Source organism: Cydia pomonella, chromosome 23 (genome assembly GCF_033807575.1).
Source record: "Cydia pomonella isolate Wapato2018A chromosome 23, ilCydPomo1, whole genome shotgun sequence".
NCBI classification, from domain to species: domain Eukaryota; kingdom Metazoa; phylum Arthropoda; class Insecta; order Lepidoptera; family Tortricidae; genus Cydia; species Cydia pomonella.
The window spans coordinates 12592591-12612640 of NC_084725.1; the positions used below are offsets into that span (position 1 = coordinate 12592591).

At 35.8% G+C, this 20050-nt stretch overlaps 1 long non-coding RNA gene across 1 annotated transcript in view; it reads left to right on the forward strand.

Annotated features, from left to right (window-relative positions):
- Positions 1–19487, forward strand: part of LOC133530721 (uncharacterized) — an 88869-nt gene extending 69382 nt beyond the window's left edge. Inside the window, exon 3 of the long non-coding RNA XR_009801363.1 lies at positions 18713–19487. This is a non-coding gene — a long non-coding RNA (uncharacterized LOC133530721). The remainder of the gene's footprint in view (positions 1–18712) is intronic.
- Positions 19488–20050: the final 563 nt, after the last annotated feature.

The window sequence follows — 20050 nt, forward strand, 5'->3', positions numbered from 1 at the left end:
TATGAGTTTCACTAGTCGTTATACCGCCTGCGGGAGTCCCCACAGTCTTTATATCGACCAATGAAACTGGGGACTACGTTTGTATGTAAGGGCGGTTTCAGGTAGTCATCAACGTATGACTAAGGTCGCGTTACGCTGGTCGCTTACAGCGTTCGTTACGCTTTTAGAATACGTAGCGTAAGCACGTGAGTCATCGATATAATCGAACTAATCATCACATGTGTGGTCCAAGCCATGATCGGAAAGCGGAATACAGTAACTGCATATACCGGGTTTTTCCTGTAACAGGAGCAAATGTAGGCTGTAATCCTCAAACTCACCAACTTTAAAAAAAATATGTTTTAATTTTTATTACACATTGAAGTTAATTCTAAGACGCAATGTATTGCGAATTTTGTTACGTTTGAAGCGTGACAAGCAACGTTAAACACACTGATGCCAGCGTACATTGAAAACAAATTTGTATAAAAAATACCTAAAGATTTAATGATTTTTAAAATTAATTAATCATAAGTTATATTGTTTTAGGCGTACAATATGTATATTGTTTAATTATTTGCTCGTGTTACAGGAAACATCCGGTATAATAACTTCTTTGTTTTAAAACTTGTAAGTCGAGACGGAAAATCAGTATTTCATTTTTATTCACGCAGGAGTTTGTAGAATGGCTGTGTGGAATGAGGGGTACCGTCACGGACTTTAATTGTTGAGCCATTTAAATAAATAAATATTATAGGGACATTCTTACACAAATTGACTGAGTCCCACGGTTAGCCAAGAAGGCTTGTGTTGTGAGTACTCAGACAACGATATATATAATATACAAATACTTAAATACATAGAAAACATCCATGACTCAGGAACAAATATCTGCGCTCGTCACACAAATAAATGCCCTTACCGGGATTCGAACCCAGGACCGTCGGCTTCATAGGCAGGGTCACTACCCAAGTACCCACCAGGCCAGCGCGGTCGGGTTTACTTTACATTGGACATTTTGTTCCGTTAGTATTGAGAACCAAATTTGCTCGAACCCTATATGGCTCAACTATTAAAGTCCGTGAGTGTAAGTAAGGTAATTATTAGTATACAATCCAGGAACAGGAAGTCTAGGTATCAGCAGTACAAATACTTGATGCGATTCGTAGGTTTAATTAAAGATTGCAATACTACATCTACCATATACCTAAGTGAGCGTGATCTAGGTTACTTATATTACATATATGTATATGTCCATATATCACAATTAGATAAATAACGACAGGTATTTTTCGCGGCTTTTTTTTATACTACGTCGGTGACAAACAAGCATACGGCCCGCCTGATGGTAAGCAGTCTCCGTAGCCTATGTACGCCTGCAACTCCAGAGGAGTTATAGTTATAGCGGCTAAACAATTTAATTTCATTATCCTATTTTTATGTATATTTTATTAAAGTCACTTTCCGCACGCTAAACAGCTACGTAAAGTGGCACTTTTTGAGCAACTGTATTAAAAAAAAAAATCGCGAGCGCCGCAAGTAACAAGCGACAGCGTTTTTATAATAACTAGGAAGTTAATTTATTTAAAAATCATTCTTATTTTGTAAAGAGTAAAGTTGGTATTAGACTAATAACAAGCATGAATTGGTTCTAATTGGTAAAACTGTAGCATTTTTAAAGTGGTATCACGAAGTGAGAGGTGTGAATATAATTAGTGGGATTGTTAGCGTAGCTTTTCATTGTTAATTTTTCTGGATGTGAGTCACGTTGTTAAAATGCATGTCTGCCTAGTCTAGCCATAAATTCTGATACAAAGTTAATTGTTCCTAGAGGCAATGATTTTGAAGTTACTTAATCGATTGTTTTCATGAATATAAAAATAGCATACATTCAGATCCACAGCGCAGGCTTCATCATCTTTCAGAAAGCTAATCCACCTTAGGTTTCGTCAAAATAAAAAGTGCCTTTACACATATGCCATCTGCGATACGCATCGTCAAAATTTAAAGCAAATAAGTGATTACAAAAAACAAACACACCCTTAATAAAGAAACTAATAACGAGTAAAAAATTCCTATCTAATGGCTCGTCTACACGATGGGCCATCATACTGGCCCACTAAGATGGGCCATCGCATGGCTATCTCGCTGGTCTAGCGCTGGGCCATCGTGTCAAGGAGCCATAATCATCACATGGCCATCTCGGTGGTCCTGCGTTGGGCCATTGTGTAGAGGAGCTATAATGATTATTTCATGTTGTCATTTCTCACCTAGTAGTAGTAGTAATACAAGCGAAATGCACACCTGACTGACATCATATTGATGTCACAATGTAAGATTGAATTGGCCTCATAGGGCCATTATATGTTAAATCAATGTAATATTACACTCTCTTATCGCCCATATCTCAAGCCATAACACAGTTATTATTGTAACTCTGATTGTTCGGCGCACGGTCCCGCGTTCGGTTCCCGACGAAACATTTAAAGTGTTTCTTTAAGTGCCTATTGAAGTGTGACGAGTTTATGAGTTTCGAGAACTGAGATCGGTATTTTAATTTTAAATGTGTTTTAGTTTTAGCTTTAGTCAATGGGGTATTTAATTTTTCTAGAAGTTATTGAAGTCTAAGCTATTTAAGTATTGATAACCGAGCGAAAAGGCATGTGGCTTATCTGACTCATATCTGGGCCGATTTTTTTGTCAGATTGATACAATTTGGTTAGTTTAAACAGCTCCTCATTCTGGGCGTTATAAAAAAGAAATTCAAATTTGGGACAAAAAAAAAATTATGTAGGTAATTGGGCCAATTTCTTTTTCCTTTTTTTAATGTGACGGAGTGTAGCTTTTTGTTGAGTGATTTTTAGTTTAAAATTTTTCTCAAGTAAAATATATTTCTAATCTATTCTGATTATCTATAAATTAAATTTTATCAAGGTCTGACGAAGGAAAGGAATGTATGAAATCCCTGATTTGTTGTGCTATATTATTGGTTAGATTTTTTAAAGGTTTTCTAATGTGTGGATCAAACACATTTTAGAAAAATGTCACTTCTGTGGAAAATACATACAAAAGTTAACGACCCAGTAGGGCTAAGATGGTCGGCTCTTTATCATTTGTCACGTTCTAACACGCATGTAAGCGCGAAAGTGACAAGTGAAAAAAATGGAACCATGCTGCCAACGCTGGTACAGTCACGTCTGGAAACATCGACACGATCGAAGTGCCAAAAATATGTATACACGACTTTATGGCCCATATATTAGGGTAGTGTATACATATTTTTGGCTCTTTGTCCATATCGATATTTTCAGACGTGACCCTACATATAGGTATATCACGTTTATTCATTTGACTCTCAAGTAGGTACTGAAAAAATGTTTCCCGTCTGTTAGGATGCAGAAAAAAAATTTGCTTTGGATTATCTTAACTTTGCAATGTCTACAGGATAGACACGAAAGAGTTAAGCATATATAGACCAGCGGTTGAACAAAAATGGGTTTCGATAATATTAAAGTTTTTTCTTTTTTGATATGTCATTGGGAGTATGTTAAATAATACTTTGGTAAAAAGTTAGAAATTTTAAGGTTGAGCTTTCGGTTATATTTAAATATTTTAATTTTTGCTAATAACTAAGTAAATATAGAATTAAAGTTACAGAAAACTTTAGCATATCGAATAACACTTCAATTTATGTACAATTTTCAGTTTTTAGAAATCTGGAACAGCTGCTTTCTGGTAAACGTAAAAACACGAGTTATTTTGTAAATATAGAATTAGAGTTGCTGATATTGCAAAATTACGATATTATCGATCAACTTAGTATTCTAGTAAAAAGTTAGACATGTAGACAATGTGCTTGTCTAGATATTGATTTCAGGTTAAGCAGTATAGCTAATATTGAATTAAAGTTTGTAGAGTTAATAATAATCGATCATCAACAATGATCTCAGTTACTAAACAAAAATTTAGAAATATAAAATCACGGCGACACTCATTACTGATATGTATGCATTCCTTGCTTATATAAATACCTTAAGTTTCAAACGCGCGGCAAGTTTGCGCGCGCCGCGCGCTGTGGCAGGAGGCAGCGAACAACGGTAGTGGGGAGCGGGGTGCCCTTGACTGCGTTTACGGTCCATCAAAAAAATTCCTAAAGCGTGTTTTAAATTAATAGCAATAGAAAATTGTTATTTTGTTGTTACTATAATAGGTATTGCCCGCGGTTTCGTTCACGTAGAATTCGTTATCGCGTTACATGAATACCTATTATTTATTTATTTAAACTTTATTGCACAAACAAAAAAAAAACTCAAATGGCGGACTTAATGCCAAAAGGCATTCTCTACCAGTCAACCATTGGGTCAAATAGAGACAAAAAAAAACACATTCTCATACAGATGACCACCCTTCCTTGTACCATTTTAAAAGCCAGTTGCAGCTTTTCTTTCCCGATTTTTTTCAGATGTTTGGACTTGGTATTTTCCTCGCGATAGTTATTTGTTTTAAGGGGAATGTTGTTGTTAACCGCTAATGCTAATATTGATAACCGATAGTTATATAGAGAATATAGAGATACGTTATAAGGTATATGCACCCTCATGTTATTTATTTCTGATAAGAAATAAATGTAAGACAAAATTCACAGTGATACATTTCAAGTAGGTTGCCTTGTAAGATTGCGTACGGATAGTTTTTTTGTTTGTTATTTCATCGTATGATATATCAAATGAAAGCTTATTTGAAAGTTGCCGTATTAAAAAGTTGGTCTAGTTAATGGTCGCCTAGATTAACCGATTTTTATATAAAATGTAGGCAACCATGGACTGGACCAACTTGTTAAAAAGGCAACCTAGTACAGTTAGTAATATAGTACCTGGGCGACCGAGCTTTGCTCGGTTATAACTATTTATTGTAATATGGTGGTGATAATCTACATAAACTTAAAAAGTAAAATGTGAACTGACAATTATTATTATTTACAATCGATTTTAACCTTACAGCACTTGTCACAGAGTATCTATTGTCGATTTCTCTTATTACATAGGTCTTTTTTTTTACTAAATTAAACTTGTGTAAAACAATAAAAATTAAAAAATTATATATAAACTTGAACATTAAAAAAAAAAACAAAAGTTAGTCACCGGGCGAGATTCGAACCCGTAACACTCGTTTAGCAGTCCGCGTCTTAACCCGCTAGACCAGACGGACACTGGCCGGCAACACGAAATTAGTGACCATATTCTGCGTCGAAAGAAAAACGCATGAAAACTCGAAAACACGCGTTTTCCCAAACATACGACTAATCTAGATAGATTGTATACCCCCAAAAACCCCTATATACCAAATTTCAGCGAAATCGTTAGAGCCGTTTCCGAGATCACAGAAATATATATATATATATAAATATATATATATATATATATATATACAAGAATTGCTCCTTTAAAGGTATAAGATAAAATAACTTTTCTTTTGATATATCATGTGACGTTTTCGTTTACACACTAAAAGCACAGTGTAAAAAGTAACAGTGGGCCGACGCCTTTGATGTTTGCGTAAATGCCGACACCGCTCAAGGTCTCCGTACCTACCTAGGGTTATCACAGACTTACACAACTGCCCAAAAGAGGATGGAAATGTTTTTAGTTTTCATGTTGTATGATGTATGTGTACAAATTTTACAAATGACGTCCATTTTGGAAATAAAGATGGCGGACGTCACTTTTTTTGAAAAAGTCGTCATGGGTGTTGTTTTCTGGGTTTTTAGGGGTGTGGATTTCAAAAATGGCATCTATTTTGAAAATAAATATGGCGGACGCTACTTTTTGAAATGGGTGTCGATGTGTGTAGCCGTGATATCAACCACCTTTAATTCTAAAATGGTCTCTATTTTTGAAATCTGCACCAACAAGAACCGCCAAAATTGACGTCATTTTTGTAATTGGAACCCCGAGGAACCTCGGAGATGACACCCATATCGATTTTTAAGAAAAATTAATGTCCGCCATCTTGGATTTCAAAATAGACGTCATTTTCGTAATCGGAATCCCGAGGAACCTCGGATATGACACCCATATCGACTTTTAAGAAAAAATAATTTCCGCCATCTTGGATTTCAAAATGAACGTCATTTTCGTAATCGGATCCCCGAGGAACCTCGGAGATGACACCCATATCGATTTTTAAGAAAAATTAATGTCCGCCATCTTGGATTTCAAAATGAACGTCATTTTCGTAATCGGAACCCCGAGGAACCTCGGAGATGACACCCATATCGATTTTTAAGAAAAATTAATGTCCGCCATCTTGGATTTCAAAATAGACGTCATTTTCGTAATCGGAATCCCGAGGAACCTCGGATATGACACCCATATCGACTTAAGAAAAAATAATTTCCGCCATCTTGGATTTCAAAATGAACGTCATTTTCGTAATCGGATCCCCGAGGAACCTCGGAGATGACACCCATATCGATTTTTAAAAAAAAAAAAATGTTCGCCATCTTGGATTGCAAAATGGACGTCATTTTCGTAATCGGAACCTCGAAGAACCTCGGAGATGACACCCATACCGATTTTTAAGAAAAATGAATGTCCGCCGTCTTGGGTTCCATAATGGATGTCATTTTCGTAATCGGCACCCTGAGGACTTTCAAAAATAATGAAAACATCAAATACTACATGATACATATACAAACAGAAGCAAGAAACAATTTCTTGCTTTTTAAAGTCTTAAAATACTCATAATTTCTTAAAATAAGTTATAAAACATGTCCGCCATTTTGAATTTGAAAATTGATATCATAATTATGATATATTTTTGTTTACACTGAGACAAATAATTAGCACATGTCGTATGAAATATTTTAATTGTGTTTTTTTTTATTTTTTTTTATACTATGTCGGTGGCAAACAAGCATACGGCCTGCCTAATGGTAAGCAGTATCCGTAGCCTATGTACGCCTGCAACTCCAGAGGAGTTACATGCGCGTTGCCGACCCTAACACCCTCCCACCCCTCGTTGAGCTCTGGCAACCTTACTCACCGGCAGGAACACAACACTATGAGTAGGGTCTAGTGTTATTTGGCTGCGATTTTCTGTAAGGTGGAGGTACTTCCCCAGTTGGGTTCTGCTCTAGAGCTGGAATGACATCCGCTGTGCTGTGCCCTACCACACAGAGCCAGATGACATTTACAATGCCCATACCTCTCTTATAATGCCTGTGCTAAAAATGTGATTGCGAACTACCTGCAATAACTATACAGTACCTGGGCGACCGCGCTTTGCTCGGTTATAACCTTATAACTAACTATTTATTGTAATATGGTGGTGTATAGGTGATAATCTTAACTACATTCTTTTACTAAATTAAACTTGTCTAAAACAATAAAAATTAAAAAAATTATATATAAAATTGAACATATAAAAAAAAAACAAAAGTTAGTCACCAGGCGAAATTCGAACCCGTAACACTCGTTTAGCAGTCCGCGTCTTAACCCGCTGGACCAGACGGATAGTGGCCGGCAACACGAAATTAGCGACCATATTCTGCGTCGAAAGAAAAACGCATGAAAACTCGAAAACACACGTTTTCCAAAACATAAGACTAATCTAGATCGATTGTTTACCCCCAAAAACCGCCATATACCAAATTTCAGCAAAATCGTTAGAGCCGTTTCCGAGATCCCGGAAATATATATATACAAGAATTGCTCGTTTAAAGGTATAAGATAATTAGGCATTAAAACACTCGTGTGATCTTTTTAAGAAACTCACTTCGTTCGTTTCCTAAGCCCACACTCGTGTATTTTAATGCCTTTTATTAAGTAGCAGTAACATAAACTACTAATATAATTATGTTGAAAGTAAGTACAGGCGGCTAACACAATGGTAACAAAAGACAAAAGTTTTGAAAATGTAATTTTCATCATCGTCACTTGGCTGTACATTTGAGGGCCTATCGCGAACCACGTTCGACGTGTTACCTCTCTGTCGCACTTGTAAATTCGTACGTAAGTATGACAGGGAGGCAACACGTCGAACGTGGTTCGCGGTAAGCCCTCTGATGCCACCTCCATTAGTCTTTTGTACGCCCGTATAGCCTTCGACTCAATGTATAATCTACACTTTTTATGGAAACGTAGTTCCTCCTTCCCGTAGAAATATTTAACTTTCCCATCACCAAGAAAGATTATTTGCTCGCAGTTATTAGCTGCTCAATTCCTCGTTTTTTCTCTGTTACTAAGTCAGTACAGTACACATATCAAACATTTTTCACTCATTTTGAAGACATAATAACTTTTAATCTATAATTAAATTCATGTAATGTCCGCATCTAATTTATGTGCACGATAAACAAACAAATGAATGATTTGAAAGAAAAGACAAACAGCGCTTGCGAAGCTGAGCGGGGGGCGCGGGCGGGGCGAGGTATCTATCGCTCACTAGGTCGGCTACGATAGGCTCCCGCGCGCCGAGCCGACATGTTGACGGACCAGCGCGGCGTGGTTATGAATTTCGCGCCTTTTTAAGTTGATTTTACTATTACAATGCAAGCTACACACAGATATTTCTTACTTTCCATAAAATGGCTGCATATATTATTTTATAGTTATAGACTTATCTCTACGGACTTTAATTCAATATTAGATCTTACAGGACAAAAAACGCATATTAATTGTAAAGCACATATCCTATTCTTCTAATTTTTTGCCTTGCCTATTAACTTAAGAATTTAGATATGATATTGTGGATTTTTCAAACTTTAATTCAATATTGACAAAATAATAAGCTAATTTGAGTTTGACAAAGTAGCACGTTGATTTTTTTTCTAAAAATTTGATAGCATAAAGCCTCATACATATTATAAAAGACGATGCTTAAATTTTGTACTTTAATTCAAAATTCATCAATAAAAATACATAAATACCTTATTTATATCTAACGCTCGTTCTAAATTTTCTTCATATATTACAAATATGCTTAAAAATATGTCCAATACCAGATAAACATCACTTTTCACTCTTTAGAATTATCGAAACTTATAGGGCAAAAATCCGGTCCCACTATTGGTCTAATAGTAAAATTTTTAAAACTAATTTATATCTATGAGTTTATAGACATCTTAAAAAATCGAACCATAATTTCTTTGAAATAAGTTATGCTTCTTTTTTTTTAAACAACGTGCCCAACATTGGGACGTATAATAAATAAATATTATAGGAACATTCTTACACAAATTGACTAAGTCCCACGGTAAGCTCAAGAAGGCTTGTGTTGTGGGTACTCAGACAACGATATATATAATATACAAATACTTAAATACATAAAAAACATCCATGACTCAGGAACAAATATCTTCAATAGTCATATAATGACTTCAAGCCCACAAATTCTTTAAATTAAAACATTTATCGTTCAACCCCTTTATCGTTCTGACGTAAATGTTTTCGTTGTTTCATTTATCGTATGTAAATATCGTTTAGTTCTTTATCTCGCTTTACCTAACCTTCAACCAGTTTCAACATGAACCGAAGCACCAAAATAAATATGCGTAATGAAAGTTCATTTTATACTGGTTAATGTATACTGTTTTGTTCCCTTTTCATTATAAAGTCAGGAACAAAATGACTTTATTACACTGAAAATCCTGTGACATAAGTCATTTTTGATGTGATAGCGTAATTTTGTTAGCATAGATTTCTAACACATAGATAGAGCGTAATATGTGGGTCCCCACACTAATGAAATTATAAATTATTGCGTATTAAATGATAAAATAACAGCCGCTTATTGCTGCATTAATAACAAGTGATGGAATGTAAAATTCGCGTTTTAAAATTAAATAAATAAATTAAAAAAAAATTTAAACATGTAATAGGGATATTCTTACACAAATTGACTTAGTCCCACGGTAAGCTCAAGAAGGCTTGTAAAATGTGGGTATTCAGACAACGTCTCACACATCGATAAAGCTTGCAATGCAATCAAGCCTAAATTACGTAAATAAATAAAACCATGGTGGAGCAAAGACATTTATACCCTCAAAGATGAAAAGCGCGATTCTTCAAAACCTTGAATTTCTCATAAATAAGTGGAAAAAGGGTTTCACCGTCTTGTTTGCACATGCATATGATAATGATTTTAACTAATGTTTCAAAGTTAAGTGTTATGTTTTCGTATGTATCAAAGCCAAAAAAAATATTTTGAAGATAATACGTTTGTTACATCATCATCATCATTTTTTATTCAATAACAATATTACATTGTGTTTGAAAAATCTTAAATCTAGGCACATGCATACAAAAAATATTTCAAAAACAAACATCATAAAAATAAATATTAAAACTAATTCAAATATATCGCCCGCTCAAATAGGTAGCCCAAAAATAAAAATAAAACATGAATAGTAATTAAAAAAAAAAATTGTCATTAAAATATTAAAAATATTAGAAGAAAATAAAAAACTAAAAATATCAACAAGTAAGAAGAAAAATTAATCAAATAATATCATTTAAAAATTAATTAAGAAAATAAAAATAAAAATTGTAACATGTCAGAATAAGTCAGAATAAGATACAGATAAACGATTGCAGTTTTAACCTTTTATAAGGCATAAAGATGTCAGGAATTATGTAAAATTGAACCCTATCACTTTGAAGTAAAGTTCAAAATCAGATCGGAAAGATATTCCCTCTGCTTTATAAAGGCATTAAGCTTTAATAAAATTGTGTAAAAGATGTGTAAGTAAGTAAAAAATAATATACGAAAAACATACTACGTACTTATTTTTGGACCACCGAGTAATACTCGTAGGTATGCTTTTATGTGGGATCTACGGGAGATACTCGACGGGTACCAGATTAAATATTAAAAAGGTACCCAGTAGCGTTAAAAATAGCGCCGGGGGCGTAATTTGACGGGGTTCAGTTCCGGCTGCGGTTTTGACGTACATATACGGATATACGAGTAATGTCTATTTTATCATTTAGTGCAAATTAGAAAGATTCTCAGGATCGACCGAAGTAGAGAGACCGGAGAAGGTTTTCTCGAGGGCCTATATCACTGTACCTATTTTGTGCTTTACATTTGTTTATATAATAAACTCAAGTAGAAGTGTTAGAAGTGAACTAGTTTTAAGGGTCAGCCACGCCCATGAAACACACCAAAAGTTGCAGACGTCTATAGGCTACGGTCGCCGCGTACCATCAGGCAGGCCGTATGCTTGTTTGCTACCGACAAGGTATCAAAAATAAGATATAAGCATTATATACTCATGTGAATTGCCTTAAACTGAAAGTGGGTGCGGCACTAAATCGTACCTGATCTACATTATACAATTGATAAATTTGATTTATTACAGTGTTTTTATATTTCAATAATAACGCCTAACCATTTAAAATGAATAGCCAAGAAGTCATTTACCTGCTACAAATGTTAGTGAAAACAGTTGAATTAAAAACCAAGCGTTCGCAACCGCATTGCTCACAGCCTGAATCGAAATAAACGTAAACTGAAAAAAAGTTCCCGCATCAAGGTTCATGGCTACTGTAATACGGGCTTGAACTTTCCCGTGCCCCTAATTGGGTTAAAAGCGTGACAGACAGACAGGTCCCATGAGATACCATTTTAACATTCTAGGATGAAATGTAGTAACACTTAAATTACCAAGGCTGACGAACAAGAAGGGTCTAACGCAAAATAGTATTGAATTTTTATGTTTTAGTCAAGGGTATATTTATACGTTTTGGACCCGGGTATGTTTTTTTTTTTTAAATACTACGTCGGTGGCAAACAAGCATACGGCCCGCCTGATGGTAAGCAGTCTCCGTAGCCTATGTGCGCCTGCAACTCCAGAGGAGTTATATGCGCGTTGCCGACCCTAAACCCGCCCCCTCTCGATGAGCTCTGGCAACTTTACTCACCGGCAGGAACACAACACATACTACGCCCTATACTATGTCCTTAAACTACGCCCAAAAAAGAGATATGGGCACTGTGAATGTCACCTCGCTTAGTGTGGTAGGGCACAGCACAGCGGATGTCATTCCAGATCTAGAGCAGAGCCCAAATGGGGAAGTACCTCCACCTTACAGAAAACCGCAGCCTAATAACATATTAGACCCGACTCATAGTGCATACTTAGTACTACATATTTAATTTACATATGAACATTTATTATTAGGGTTGGCAACGCATTTGCAATTAAGTACTTAATAAAATTGTTGATTAACTTTTCTGTCCAGTTTTGTTTCTTTATAACGTTTGAAAAAAAATCTTAAATATAAACAAAACTGAAACTTAATACTGAAATACAAAGACATTTTATTGTTTTCTTACTTTATTCGGCCTCTATAACAATCAGACGAAACACTCGCCATTTTATCAGCTGATAGCTACATATTTAATTTACATATGAACATTTATTATTAGGGTTGGCAACGCATTTGCAATTAAGTACTTAATAAAATTGTTGATTAACTTTTCTGTCCAGTTTTGTTTCTTTATAACGTTTGAAAAAAATCTTAAATATAAACAAAACTGAAACTTAATACTGAAATACAAAGACATTTTATTGTTTTCTTACTTTATTCGGCCTCTATAACAATCAGACGAAACACTCGCCATTTTATCAGCTGATAGCCATATACTATACCAACCCTACAACCCATCACCTGTGATAAACCCCACCCAACCCCATTCCAGCATTTGCGTAGGCGCGCCAACCCCAGCCAACCCCATAATCGCACTATCAACTTATTAGACCGCACCAATAAGTCAGGACGGCCGATAAAGTCAGAGCTTAAACCTAAAATAAACAGAGCAATAAAGGTGTGTTCCCTAATGAGGTCGCTTTATGGGGTGTGCTAACATTTATTCACTGATCTAAAACGAAATGAGTGAACTTAATAGAAACTATATAGTACATATGACCTTTTGTGATTGAGTGTTTTTGCATGCGCGCGCAACTATCAGGGTTTAAAAGAAGTGACATTCTTAGGGGACGTTCAGTCAGCACGTGTCTGCGGTAGTGCAAGTTCGCGTCTTAGTTTTTTGTCAGCCCTGAATAGAAGTTTTAATTTGTTTCCAAGTTGCTAAATCGTGATAAAGATTGTGTTGTTGTTATCAGAGTTGTTTTAAAATCTTTAATTTTTTTGTGTCTTATAAAAAAGATAACGTTTACTACGATGTCGTTTTGATATGGTATGAAAACATTTTCTTAAAAACGGTATTATTCGTTTACCATTCAGGTATGTAACTTTGTTTTTCTTCATTTTTTCACACTTTTTATTCTTATTTACACTACCATAATTTCTGCCACACTGCCATACAATCACTACTATATGGCACGTATTTAACCGGTCAACTAATTAATCGGAATTCAGAAGCTTAAAAAATAGAAATAGGTACTTAAAATAATAGTTTGGCGATAAAAACGAGAGCCTTGAAATATTTAAGTAATAATCGGACAGACAGACGGACATGACGAATCTATAAGGGTTCCGTTTTTTGCCATTTGGCTACGGAACCCTAAAAATGAGTAGAAGCGCTGGTGGCCTAGCGGTAAGAGCGTGCGGCTTGCAATCCGGAGGTCGCGGGTTCAAACCCCGGCTCGTACCAATGAGCTTTTCGGAACTTATGTACGAAATGTTATTTGATATTTACCTGTCGCTTTTCGGTGAAGGAAAACATCGTGAGGAAACCGGACTAATCCCAACAAGGCCTAATTTTACCCTCTGGGTTGGAAGGTCAGATGGCAGTCGCTTTCGTAAAAACTAGTGCCTACGCCAAATCTTGGGATTAGTTGTCAAAGCGGACCCCAGGCTCTCTTGAGCCGTGGCAATATGCCGGGACAACGCTAGGAAGAAAGAAAGAGTAGTATTTTAATGACGTTACAGCGTTTGTTTATTTCGGGTTAAAGATATTTTTATTTATCTCAAAAGAAATATTACATTTCACTTAATGAGGTTAGTTGATACATAAAAAAAAAATATAGGGAGCGTTAATAGTGATGCAAATTACATATTATTTTTATTTCCAGTAGGGAACAGTAATAACAACATTAATACAATACCACTGCTGACATAAACTACTTAACAGGTAATAATTTCTTGCGATGTTTTTATTCCAATGTTGTTATTTTAAGGCAAGTACCAATTATTTATTTGGCAACTGAATTATTAGAACTACTAACCATACGATATGTTGATGAGTAAGATTTTTTTGAAACACGACAACATTGACTTTTTAACAAATACTCTTGCTTTGCTCGAAAACACGGCAATTTGAAAAAAAAACATTGTTTTGTTTTAAGTCAGCAATAAACAAGTAACCGTCAAAAATATTTTTGACACACACTTTTATTGCCGACTGCTGCACTTTCTCTTTTTTGTATATATATACAAAAAAAAGTACTTCTAGAGACCTTTCAAATGAGCCTAAATTCAATGTGTTTACGTTTTTCTATCGAAGAGTTCCTTTGGCTACCTTCCGACTGCATCATCAGATCAGCTCCATGTTAGCATACTATTGCATTGTCATCGGAAATACGGAAGTACACCAAATTTCAGCTCAAACAGACACCAGGAAGTGGTTCAAATTTAAGTTACAAGATTTGAAGCACATTATATATATATATATATATATATATATATATATATATATATGTGTAGATTTATACAAAGAAGATACGTGGTGAAGCTAAATAAGTGTGTAAAATCGCTACCGCTCATAACTCACACCATATCAAGCCGAGCATTTGAAGCATGTACAAATCACGATATTCCATTACCTCGGCCCATTTGGCTTCTATGGGCCTGGCCCAATCAGGACTTCCACAACTTCGGTAGTTTATTTATTGCTTTAGTTTTCGATGTATTGTGAGTTCAGTTGAAGTTATGATTCTGTAATATACACCGATTCGAAGAATGAGATACGATAACGATAAGTTCTGCTTTAGGTAAGTTCTTATTTAGATATATATATATATATATATATATATATATATATATATATTTATACTTCGTCGGTGGCAAAAAAGGATACGGCCCGCTTGATGGTAAGCAGTCTCCGTAGACTATGTACACCTGAAACTCCAGAGTTACATGCGCGTTGCCGACCCTAACCCTCCCTCGTTGAGCTCTGGCAACCTTACTCACCGGTAGGAATACAACACTGACTAGGTTGGTATCGATACTTGATATCGTTTGTATGTCGTATTCAGAAGCAGCTCGATTCGGGCAATCAATGTCACTTTGACGTTAGAAATATCGTAGATAGATCTTATTAGGATCGCAATCGAAATAAACGTCAATTTTGAGATGTCGTTTAGTTATCGATCTTTTTTTTATTTTTTTATTCAGAAACAAACAGTCTTGTATTGTTATATTAAATACAATAGTAGTTACTTTTGTAGACTTACAGTTTCCATCATTAAAATAAGTGAACCTAAACATTGAATGATTAAAGTATACGAGTTATCTATATGACGAGATCTTAAACGTGTCTTAATTTTCGAATCGGGCCGTTGGCCTCCGACACAAGACAGCGCCACTTTTCTCGGTCCTGTGCGACCTCTCGCCAATTGTCGACTCGAAGCTCGCGCTGATCCACCTCCACCATGTCGCTCCAGCGATACCTAGGGCGGTGATAGGACGTCCTCCTGCTAGGCGACCCAGGTACACTCTTTTCACGTTCCGATCTTCATCCATTTCCTCAACGTGGCCCAACCAACGGAGGCCAAAAATAACTACTTATGTATTTGCTGTCAGTCAATTTGACACATACTTTTTTGTTTTTAGTTTTGTCATTTATAATACCTACCTAGTAAAAAAAAGATTTTTTTTAAATAATTTTTATGAAAGTTTTTTTTAATACTACGTCGGTGGCAAACAAGCATACGGCCCGCCTGATGGTAAGCAGTCTCCGTAGCCTATGTACGCCTGCAACTCCAGAGGAGTTACATGCGCGTTGCCGACCCTAAACCCGCCCCCTCGTTGAGCTCTGGCTACCTTACTTACCGGCAGGAACACAACACTATGAGTAGGGTCTAGTGTTATTTGGCTGCGGTTTTCTGTAAGGTGGAGGTAGTTCCCCAGTTGGGCTCTGCTCTAGATCTGGAATCACATCCACTGGCTGTGCCCTACCACACAAAGCGAGATGAAATTCACAATGCCCATAACTCTTTTGGACGTAGTTTAAGGACGTACCCGGGTCCAAAATATTGCCTTACGGTTGATAAACAGTAAACAACGAATACGTTTTTGAACCCATTATTAAAATGTGTGCCTTCTACAATTACATAGCGTACGAGTATATAATGAGAGATATATTTAGAAGGATCAAATCCAAGCCCTTAAAAATAGCCCCGACATCATAGACTACCACCTATAGATACCGTTTAAGCGTAGAACTAGTTTTAAGATTGTTAGCTTAACAGTCTCTTGACGTGAAATATGTATTTCATACAATTTTTTATTTTTTTTATACTTTGACATTTGGAGAACCTTTACACCTCCAAACCTTATTATTGTGTATTATTATTTTTCTCAGACCGTGGGGACCTTATACATCTCCAAACTTAATGTATTTACCGTGGAGACTATACGTCTCTGTCATATTGTATAATATACTTGACTTGGTACATACTAGTTATGTACAGAATGTAGCATTAGTTTATGAGACTGCTAGTTTAACAGTCCAGACGCGGTTTATTTATTTAGTATAAATTTTATTTTGACACTTGGAGAGACTTTACACCCCCAGATTTTATTAGTATTAGTACTCTGACATTGGGGACCTTTTACATCTCCAGATTTAATTAGTTTTTAACTATAGAGACTATACATCTCTATTGTATTGTATTAATTATTTATTTTAAGATTATTATTATGTAATGTTTACCCATGTATTGGCTGTTGTATTTATAAATGTAGTTATGTATTTTTCATGTCACTATATGATGTTACTATAAATGTTGTACTGACTTGTAAAAGAGCCCTTGAGGCCTACGTGCAGTTTGCATATACTTAAATACATAGAAAATACCCATACATGATCAGGAGCAAATACTCGTCACACCAATAAATGACCTTATCGAGATTCGAACCCAGGGTCATCGGTTTCATAGAACTAACCTGTTGTCAAACCCATGGGTATTTAAACTTTATTGCACAAAATACCAAAATAATATACAAATAGGTTCTCTTTGTGAAATATTCTTCAAGTCGAGAGCACTTCTTAAATAGTTGCATTTAACAGCATTTTAAAATACAACGTGGTAAGTTTACACCTGGAACTAAAAAATATTTAGATGAGTACAAATCGTATACCACGTACCTAACTGAAAAGAGCAGTTACGTATTTATATAGCAATCATGACAACTTCATGTTTAATTTGAATAATGAATAGGTATATATGAAGCATATCTGCTCCCAAGCATACCAAAGGTTAATACGAAATTATCCGTTTATTTTAATGTCCGATTGCGGAATTATTCGCAACATTTTAAGTGTTTATTCTTCTCGAAATTATCTGAATACGTGCTGAATCTAGTAGTGGTGATCTGTAGCCAACGTAAACCGTATTTCCAGCCGGGCTCGCGTGCGGAAAATGGAGCGACCCAAATAATATCCCATTACGGAAGACTCCATTTTGCTCATTGAATTTAATGCGGAAAGGGTCAAGTGCGAGTAGGGAACTACCGGATGGAAATAGGTATATATATATACAGTTTTGGAAATTTTGTGTAAGTATCTAAAATAAACTTTAAAAATAGAATTATAAATTTTCTAAAGGTTTCCTATTGCTCCATTTTTTCATATTATATTTACCTTATTATAAGATCTATTGAATTAAAAATATAATAAAAAAGCGAAGCGGTGGTGGCCGAGTGGATATGTCGTCCGACTTTCAATCCGGAGGTCACGGTTCCAAATCCTGGCTCGTACCAATGAGTTTTTCGGAATATCATTTGATACTTGCCACTAGCTTTTCGGTGAAGGAAAACATCGTGAGGAAACCTGCATACATCTGCGAAGAAATTCAAAGGTGTATCTGAAGTCCCCAATCCCCATTGGGCTAGCGTGGGGACTATAGCCCAAGGGCTCTCGCGTATTAGAGGAGGCCTGTGTATAAGGCTGAATTATTATATTATTATTAAAATAAAACGAAATGTTTTAATATAATGTTTAATAGTGATAGGTATGAGACAGTGAAGGGACATTGTAAAATTCATATAAAAATAAAAATAAACCGGCCAAGTGCGAGTCGGACTCGCACAGGAAGGGTTCCGTACCATTATCTATACAAACGGTCACCCATCCAAGTACTGACCCCGCCCGACGTTGCTTAACTTCGGTGATTGGATGAGAACCTCGAGATTGGAGAGAAATATTTATTTTATTCTGTTTTTAGTATTTGTTGTTATAGCGGCAACCGAAATACATAATATGTAGGAATTTCAACTGGCTAACTATCACGGTTCATGAGATACAGCCTGGTGACAGACGGACGGACGAACAGACAGCGGAGTCTCAGTAATAGGGTCCCGTTTCACCCTTTGGGTACGGAACCCTAATAAGACTAGACATATGACGACTGAAACAACTCTTAGTTTAAATTTTATATTATTATAATATAATTCTTTTGTATTTTTTAAATAGACTTTTGTGTGAAATAGTCATTTTATTTTGAATACCTACAATTTTCTTATAAAAATCTCATTTGTTACAGGTATAATGGTGGAGTGGTAAATTCAACCGTGGAGTAAAGGTATTATATTACAGACGATCGGTCTGGCCTAGTGGCTAGTGCCCTGCCTGTGAAGCCGATGGTCCTGGGTTCGAATCCCGATTAGGGCGTTTATTCGTGTGATGAGCACGGATTTGTTCTTGGGTGTTTTATATGCATTTAAGCATTTATCGGGCCGCTGGGCTTAACGATGTTATAAATAAATATTATAAAACATTATTACACAACGTCTCACAGTGAGCTCAATAAGGCTTGTGTTGTGGGTACTTAGAAAACGATATTCTCGTATAATACAGGGTAGTTATTCAGTCACGAAAAAAAAATCTCCCATATAAAAGGTCAAGGTCAGACAGCCAAAATGTATGAAACATACAATTTTTTTTCGGGATTTCGGGGTTGGTCCCATAGTAAAAGTTGCTCAGTAAGACCTAGTAGACCCGTAAATTATTACAGGTGACTAAATAAACGCCCTGTATATATAGTATTTTATGCAACAGTTATATAAGAAGGGTCAAAAAAGGCGACTGGCGTGAGTTACGCCACGAGCATTTTTTACCTACTTATACAACGTTGCATACAATACTTTTCCTACGAGTCAAGAAAAATAATCTTAATTTAGGCAAACAAAGCAAAAGTATATAGCCAAGACGCGCGAGCATACCTTGATACGCGCCCGGCCCGCCCCGGGCCGCGGCCGGCCGGTCAGCGACTCCTCGTAACTCATGAGGCCCTGGTACTTGCTACTTGCTAAATTAAATTTTTGGACTGTTTTTTCTCGATTTTGGCCACCGTAGCCGACGGAGACAAACAAGCAACGCTAAGCGGTCTTCGTAGTCTATGGGTGTTGCTATATTACGGGTGTCACATGCGTGTTTCTGACTTATGAAATGATTGTTTTTACTATGCAACCAAATGAATATTTTGTAAGTTAGCAGCAATGCACTTAGTTAAAAACTGTATTCGTTTTGGTTTTGTTAGGTTGGTAGCCATTAATCGCAGTAACGTTATAGCGATTAAAAGCACAAGAGCTTTTATGAGGAATAGACAATATAGACTTTTCTTGAAATCTTTTATGTATGTTCTTATATTCGTGTTAATGAATGCATAAATGACAGATAACAGTAGTGGAGTAGGAAAATACTTAAATGTTACCGCTATACTTTTATCTATAGACTGCTAAAATCATAACCCTTCCTGTCACTTATGGGTAACAAGGTGTCAAACCGAAGGTGTCCTTTTAATTTATTTACAAACTCTATTACCAAGACATAAGGTCCATTGTCGTTGTTGTTCGTACATCGTTACACTTGGCAAACATTT